This window comes from Carcharodon carcharias, chromosome 25, assembly GCF_017639515.1.
Source record: "Carcharodon carcharias isolate sCarCar2 chromosome 25, sCarCar2.pri, whole genome shotgun sequence".
Taxonomy (NCBI): Eukaryota; Metazoa; Chordata; class Chondrichthyes; order Lamniformes; family Lamnidae; genus Carcharodon; species Carcharodon carcharias.
This window is the reverse complement of record NC_054491.1, coordinates 31,047,394-31,056,456: the sequence shown is the minus strand read 5'-3', so window position 1 is coordinate 31,056,456 and position 9,063 is coordinate 31,047,394.

Here is a 9,063-nt window from a genome sequence, read left to right as displayed (position 1 = left end):
GTCCCATTTCCCAGTGGGATAGCATGTTGATCTTCAAGCTTATAAACATGAGAAAGGTATTCACCTGTATTTTGTCTTTTGTGGATTCATGCCAAACTTTCTCTCAAATGGCAGCTCTTCATTTTACAGAGATAACTACAATAATTTCTCTCTTTGCCTTTCTACTTTATTCATATTGTTAGAGGAAGGTGCCCTCTGTTGAACTTTGGAATCTATATATTTAGCTGTGGTGAGAAAATACAACAAATGTTTGCAATCTGTATAACAGTATAGAATTTGAAACATGGCTAGATAATTGCATCTGGTATACTTGCAGCTCATCAAGTTACTGCTGGCTCTCCTATGGTCCTCCCTTGCAGATGTTAACATTATTATCTTGTACCTCTACCAGCAACTCATACAACTAAATAACAAAGGGGTCAAATTTCTGCTTGTTTATAGGAACATAGCAACATTGGAACAGGAGTAGGCCGCTAACTTAATCTATCAATGTCATTACATTTCTACATACACAATCTATTATACTACCAATCCCTTTATTATTGTAAAATATGGATCCCTGTTGTATTACCTAAGATATTAATAAACATAGCGAACAGTTCAGGCCCTAGAACAGACCTCTGTGGGACACCACAAATAACAAATATCCATTTCTCATATGAAGGAAGATTCACAGAATGTGTCAGAATGTTTAGAAGAATGAGAAGTGATCTTGCGGAAATGTATAAAATTATTGGAGGGCTTGACAGGTTGGATACTGAGTGGTTGTTTCCCTTGGCCAGAGGGTCCAAACTAGGTGGGCCATAATCTCAGGACAAGGGGTTGGCAATTTAGGGCTGGGATGAGAAGAAATTTCATGTGGGTTGTGAATCTTTGGAATTTACTACCCCAGGGGGCTGTGATGCTCATCATTCGTTGAGCATATTGAAGAATGTATGCAGGAAGTGTGTCCAGCTGCATCTCCTGGAAGCTCGGGTTTCAGAGCTGGAACGGCAGCTGGGGACACTGTGGAGCATCCACAAGTCTGAGAGCATTGTGGATAGCGCGTTTAGAGAGGGGGGCACACTGCAGGTGAAGGGACTTTGAGGAAGGAAGGGAATGGGTGACCACCAGGCAGTGCATCAGAAACAGGCAGGTAGTTCAGCGGTCCCCTGGGGTCCCGCTCGCAAATCGGTATTCTGTTTTGGAGGCTGATGAGGGCACAGGTTCCTCCAGGGAGTATGGACAGAGCCTAGCTTCTGGCACCACAAGCAGCCTGTCTGTACAGAAGGGGAGGAAGAGCAATAGTAATAGGGGATCCTATAGTCAGGGGAACAGATAGGTGCTACTGTGTCCATCAACATGACTCCAGAATGGTATGTTGCCTCCCTGATGCCAGGGTCTGGGATGTCACAGAACGGCTGCAGAGCATCCTGAAGTGGGACAGTGATAAGGTAGAGGTCATGGTACATGTTGGTACCAATGACATAGGTAGAAAGAGGGATGAGGTCTTGCATCAAGAATTCAGGGAGTTAGGCAGCAGACTAAAAAGCAAGACCCCTCGGGTTGTAATCTCTGGATTACTCCCAGAACCACGTGCTAGCAAGCTCAGAAATAGGAGAATAGCACATATAAATAAATGGCTTAAGAGTTGATGCAGGAGGTTTCAGGTTCCTGGATCACTGGGACTATTTCTGGAGAAGGTGGGACCTGTACAAATGGGACGGTCTACATCTGAACCAGAGTGGGACTCATATCCTTGCGGCCGGGTTTGCTAGTGCTGTTGGGAGGAGTTTAAACTAATTCTGCAGGGGGAGGGGACACAGAATGTTAGCTGAATAGGGACATATCATAATACAGTAAAACAATCAAGTTAGAGGGAGTACAGCTGCATTAAGTCTCAAGGGAGTAAAGCAAGGCTGGATGGCCTTTACATTAATGCCAGGAGTATTACAGGTAAAACGGATGAGTTAAGGGTGAGGATTGACAGGTGGAATTGTGATATAGTAGCCATCATTGAGATGTGGTTGATGGAGGGGCAGGATTGGCAGCTCAAGATTCTGGGATATAGAATCTTCAGGCGAGACAGGGAGGGGGTTAAAGAGGAGAAGGCATCACATTATTTGTTAAGGAGTCAGTTACTGCAGCAAGGAGAGATGATATTTTGGAGGGGGCATCTAATGAAGCTTTGTGGGTAAAACTTAAGAATAAAAAAGGGGCAGCCACAATGTCAGGAGTTTATTATATACCCCCAGATAGTCAATGGGAAATTGAGGAGCAAATATGTGCACAATTTATGGAGGTGTGTAAAAGCAATAACAATAGGGTAATTATATTAGGTGATTTCAACTTTCCCAACAATAATTGAGATAGACATAGTGTTAAAGGCTTGGATGGAGTGGATTTCTTGAAATGTGTGCAGGAGAACTTTTTAGGTCAATATGTAGAGGGTCCAACAAGGGACAGTGCATTGCTGGACCTAATCCTGGGGAATGAAACCAGACAGGTGACTGAGGTGGTGGTGGGGGAGCATTTTAGAGATAGCAACCACAACATGGTACAGTTTAAGTTTGTTATGAACAAAGAAATGGACATGTTGCATGTTGGACTGGGGGAGAGTGGCTTTTAGTAAAATAAGGCAGGATCTGGCCAAGGTAGACTGGGAACAGCTACTTGTGGGGAAATCTACAGAGGAGCAGTGGGGGCGTTCAAAAAGGAAATGGGGAGGGTACAGGCTCAACATGTTCCCTCTAGGGTGATAGAAAGGAGTAACAAGCCCAGAGAACCATGGATGACCAGAGATATTCAGGTTACGATGAGAAGAAAACGAGAGGCTTTTAGCAGGTACAAAGGAAACAAATCAACTGAAGCGTTAGCGGAGTACAGACAGTGCAGGGTGGAGCTTAAGAAAGCAATTAGGAGAGCAAAGAGGGGATATGAGAAAGCTCTGGCTGGTAAAAGTATGGAAAATCCCAAGATATTCTATAAGTATATCAGTGGGAAAAGGCTAACCAGGGAAAGAGTAGGGCCCATTAGGGACCAAGGGGGAAATCTATGAATGAAGCCAGAGGACATTGCTAGAGTGTTGAATGAATTCTTGACATCCATCTTCACCCAAGAGGATGAGGATGAAGGTATTGAACTCGGGGAGAGAAACTGCAAGGTTCTTAAGCAAATTGATATAGGGAGTGACAAGGTATTGGAGGTGTTGGCAGGCTTAAAAGTGGACAAATCTCCAGGTCCAGGTGATTTGTGTCCCAGACTGCTGAGGGAGGCAAGGGAGGAGGTCATTGGGGATCTGACCCAAATTTTTAATTCCTCTCTGGCCACGGGGGGAGGTGCCAGAGGATTGGAGAACATCTAATGTGGTTCCACTATTTAAGAAGGGTTGTAGAGATAAGCCAGGGAACTACAGGCCAGTGAGTCTCACGTCAGTGGTAGGGAAACTATTGGAGAAAATTCTGAGAGAGAGAATCTACCTACACTTGGAGAGGCAAGGTTTGATCAGGGATAGTCAGCATGGCTTTGTCAGAGGGAGGTCATGCCTAACAAATTTGAGTGAATTTTTTGAGGAGGTGACCAGGTGTGTAGATGAGGGGAGTGCAGTTCATGTAGTTTATATGGATTTCATTTGGTTCCCTATTATTTGTCATTTATATAATTGACATAGATGACTATGTGGGGGTTAGGATTAGTACTTTTGCGGATGACACACAGATTGGCTGGGTGGTTAACAGTGAGGTTGAGTATCTTGGGCTACAGGAAGATATAGATGGGATGGTCAAATGGCAGATGGAATTTAACCTTGAAAAGTGTGAGGTGATACACTTTGGAAGGAGTAATTTGACAAGGAAGTATTCAATGAATGGCATGACACAAGGAAGTTCTGAGGAACATAGGGACCTTGGCGTGTGTATCCATAGATCTCTGAAAGTGGAGAGGCATGTTAGTGGGGTGGTGAAAAAGGTATATGGGACACTTGCCTTTATCAGTCGAGGCATAGATTACAAAAGTAGGGAGATCATGTTGGAGTTGTATAAAACCTTGGTGAGGCCACAGCTGGAGTACTGTGTGCAGTTCTGGTCGCTACATTATAGGAAGGATGTGATTGCACTGGAGGGGGTGCAGAGGAGATTCACCAGGATGTTGCCTGGGATGAAACATTTAAGTTATGATGAGAGGTTGGATAGACTTGGGTTGTTTACGTTGGAGCAGAGAAGACTGAGGGGCGACCTGATCGAAGTGTACAAGATTATGAGGGACATGGACAGGGTGGATAGGGAGCAGCTGTTCCCCTTAGTTGAAGGGTCAGTCACGAGGGGACATAAGTTCAAGGTGAGGGGCAGGAGGTTTAGGGGGGATGTGAGGAAAAACTTTTTTACCCAGAAGGTGGTGATGGTTTGGAACGCACTGCCTGGGAGGGTGGTGGAGACGGGTTGCTTCAAATCCTTTACAAAGTACCTGGATGAGCACTTGGCACGTCATAACATTCAAGGCTACGGGCCAAGTGCTGGTAAATGGGATTAGGTAGGTAGGTCAGGTATTTTTCACATGTCGGTGCAGACTCGATAGGCCGAAGGGCCTCTTCTGCACTGTGTGAATCTGTGATTCTGTGAGTTTCCTAGATTTTTGGATGCTAACGATAGGTGGGTAGGAAGAGAGAGTGGAGTTGCAGTAGATCATCTATTATCTAATTAAATGGCAGTGTAAGCTCGAGGGGCCTCATGGCCTACACATAGTCATTTTTCTTACGCTCTTGTACAAATGAGCTCTATTCTTTATCTTCTCTGATGCCTAAATGATCTCCTAAGCTATTAATAATTTGCTTGGTTTCGATGAGCTTTAAGTTTTAGCTAAAATTTGCTTATGTGGGTGTTAACAAATGCCTTCAGGAAGTCCATTTAAACTACATCCATACAGATTTGCCTGTCTTCAATTCTATTTACATCTTAAAAATTAAAATATTTTTCAAAATCAGACATGACCTAGCCTTTCACAAATCCATGTTGCCTCTCTCTGAATAGCTCAAATTTCCCTAAGTGTTCAATCACTCCGTTCTTAATTATGGTTTTTGATATCTTGCCCACAACAGATGTTAGAGTAACGCGTCCATAATTTCATGGTTTCTCTCCCTTTATTGAGTTACATCAGTGTAATCTGGACAATTCAGCAAAATCACCACAATGTACAATATATTAGAGAATTACATAAACATAGGTGAGTTACAGCCATAATCACTCAAGCTCATGTTTTCTGCAAGATTTTACATTGCTTTAAGATTCAATTCACCTGAAGGAGACCTGCCCACAAAGATTGTGGTGCCCCCAGGTAAAAATTGTGCATTTCTATCAATTGCACTGGTTCAGGGTGGCTTTACAAATTAGATTCATTTTCTTTGGCAAGCAGGCACTGGAAGGTATAATTTAAAAGTGTTTTATATCAAAACATGTTTAATTTACTAAAACAGACTCATGGGGCTGAATTTTGCCCTTGACGGGCGGGTGGGCAGCCGATCTCCACCGCCGAAACAGGCCGCGCTGCCATTTTGCATGGGCGGGCCAATTGAGGGCCGCCCAGCAGGTTAGCGACTCCCGTACACAACGGAAAAATCGAATCAGCAGCGTGCAGGCGTGTTCAGACCGCCGGTTCCAATGGGCAGTCTGTATAAAGAATGGCCAGGCAGCCTCCTTGAGGCAGTGCACCATGGCCACTCATAGTGAAGGACATGCTGGTTTGAGGGCACTGGAGGAAGAGGAGGAGGAGGAGGTGAGGCAGGCTGCAGGAGAGGCTAGAGGGGGGGCCACTGTGCACCTCGGTTCTCAGATGCCTGCCTTGCTGTCCTCTTCCAAGAGGCGTACGACCGTTGGGATATTTTGTATCCAGAGGGTAGGAGGAGGAGGGCCCCCCACGTCACCAGGCAGGCGTGGCAGGAGGTGGCGGAGGCTGTTAGCGCCCATGATGATGTGCAGTGCACTGGAACGCAGGGCCGCAAGCGATTCAATGATTTGTTGCACTCTGGAAGGGTGAGTACATGTCAGCCTTGGCCATTTGACCCAGCAGATAGCCTTAGCCTTTGAGCATCCTCCCCCCACAAACATCTTAGTGCCGTTACTGCATTGGGCATTTGGCGCACGCTGGGTGGGCAGACAGATAGTGACCATGCTTATATCAGCCTTAGAGGTTGAGGAGAAGATGGGTTCTCCCTGCAGCATATGTTGCTGTTTGTCGCATTTGAGTAGTCTGGGGGCAACCTGCAGGGGAGGCAGCTAGACACATACTCAGAACTCCAACACATGTCTTATTGATGGTGATGAGATGGTGGAAGGGGAGCCTCAAGCTGTTGTGGCCAAGAGCCACCTGCTGGCATCGGCGCCGCACCTAGTTGCGCCTCCTTGCCATGGGTGCTAAGACCCGTGTGTTTTACAAAGTGATGGACGCTGAATGTGTCCAAGGTGTCTGTTGGGGGAGGGGGTTAGGAGCAGCCACACTATCTTCTGGTGACTGATCACTAGTAGTGTGGACAGGAGCCGCTGGAGGCCTCAGATGGGTCACTGTGGTTGGGGTGCGGCATGCACGTGCAGAGTACATGAGCGATTAGCCCCAATAAATCCTCTTCTCTGTTCTGCAGACAAAAACAGAACACAATCAGTGGGAGTGCCAGAGGACTGGATGTGGGCACGCCTCACCACCTACGAGGAGCAGGCCATGGAGCTGGGGAGGGGGCAGGCAGCCAGGTCGGCAGGTGTCAGTGAGGCTGGGGTGCAGGTATTTGAGGCCCACAGTCCCATCCACTCTGTCTCCCCACCACCCAAAGCACTGATGGTTGCTGCAATCGTTAATGCAGCAACACTGCTCATTCGCAGACTGAGACACTCTGATGTGTGGGTCATACACAAAGGTCCCTTGGCCCCATGAGGATGCGTGTCTCTAGCACCTTCCAAATTCGTCTTATCCCATTTGTGAATACTATCCTCATGGCCTAACATGCCATGGCATCGCTGCTGCACAGCCAAAGACTTTTTGCATCTTAGGAGGTACTTCCACCACCCTTTCAGCCCCTGTGTCCCACATTACTCTGTCGAAAAGGTACTCAGCACCTCACCTGTCAACCTCATGGCACTCAACTTAAATAAATGCCACCATGTCAGTCCTCCCTGCGCCAAGGGGAAATGTTGCCTTCTGTCCACCCGTTCTCTGTCCTTCATAATGGTATGAAGGTCAATAATGTGACCTGTCAATCTCCTGTGCTCCACGGCAAATGTCACCAGTGTTTGCAATGTTTCCTCATCACTCCAACTCTCCAGGCCAGCATGCATCCAGGTCAGGAACCTCTGAACTCTCACCACTTCACTGTCATCACTCCCATGAAGCTCAGGTCACAACTGAATGCAGAAGTGTAGCTGTGGCCTCAACAGTGTTTTCTGTACTTGCAACTGACCTCCCTTTTCCTACATTCTATTCCTTGTCTAATGAAGGCACATCTGGCTTCGACCTTGTTAAACACTTTATGTTCCTGCTCTGCTACCTTAACGGGTCTGCCCAGCAAGGTCCCTGTAATTATCGTGACTTCCCATGTCCTACCATTACTCATGTATTCCCATACCTTGCTTGTCTTGCCCAAGTCCTTAACCGAACACTTATCCACATAACATTCCATGTGGCATTCCTTAGGCCATCTGACCAGCCTGTCTGTATGCACATGTAATGTTTGGCACTCCTCTTGACTATTTACCACCCCACCAATGTTCATCTCCTTAGGTTCTTGAAGGGTGAGTGACTTATGAGGCTGGAGGGGAAAGGGATGAAACGTGTTATTGACTGAGCGCTAACTGATGCACTGTCCTTGTTGTTAATTTCAGCATCACCACCGCATGGCCACCCCCAATAAGTCCAGAGCACCCCCCCCACCCCCTCCACACCTGAGGGCCAAGACTTGCAACTTGCAGCACATCATTTCAGCCAGCTAGGCACCAGCGAAGTGACAAACACTTCGGTGGGGAATGTAATGTTGGCTAGTGTCCTGGGGCACAGTGGAGAGGGCACTTCACAGTCGCTGGAGGAGATGGCACAGACAGAGAGTGCCGATGGTGCCAGCAGCTGGAGGAGTGCAGGGGACCAGGCACATGCTGAATCCAACAGTGATGATGTGCCTCTGGAGATGTCACCAATGCAGCAGCTGCAGGACAAGCGGCCGGGTGAGCGGGAGCATCTGGCAGGGCTGCATGAGGGTGTGCTTCAGTTGGTCTCTGTGGTGGAAGAATCCAGGCAGAGTGTAAGTGAAGGCATGAACCTCGGGACAGAGCTTCAGGCTTCCTCCATTGAGAGATTGGCGACTCTCATGGAGAGGGGCTTCGATTGGATTGAGACTCTTCTGATCGGGTTACGCTCTGACCTGCAAGCCCTCACAGCGCTAATGGTCACAGGTGGTCATTCGCAATGTGGGAGATGTTCTGGGCATCAAGTGTCCCAGCTCGGTGCCCATCCACCTGCCGTGAGCAGGGAGGTCCAATGTGACCTCACGTCGGCACAGCAGCTGCCTGTCGTCGCTGTAAGCTCCTCTCAGGGCGCTCCAGATGAGGGCAGCAGCTCCTCTGCCCCTCTGCCAGTGTCTGTTGCATCCGTTGAGGCTGTGACAACTGGGGAGGTGCCAGCTCTCGAACTGGCCGCTCCCTGCCAGGTGGGGCCATCACAGGCTCCACGGGCCAGAGGACCCCCGCCAAGGTCATCGAGGCCAACAGGACAGCAGAGTCAGCAGCTGTCTCACAAGCCACTCCGAGCGATGGGGCAGCACAAAGACATAGCACCCACAAACGTAAGCATAAGGCAGGTTAGGGACTCCACGGGTATGTCACTGGCGATTTTGTGTTGGCCCTAGATTAGGGAAAAAATAGTTATGTATGTCAGAGCGATGTTTGTGTTTTATGTTGAACTGAATGAAGCCCACTTTTCTGACCATGGCTAAGAGTGTTTCCTTTGTGCTGCATTTGTATGTTTCACAGACATCTCATGAGTGCTTGAATGGACATTGATGTTTCTGTACTAAGCCTTTAGTTGCAGCTGATGAGGTGGAAGATGTAACTCCTA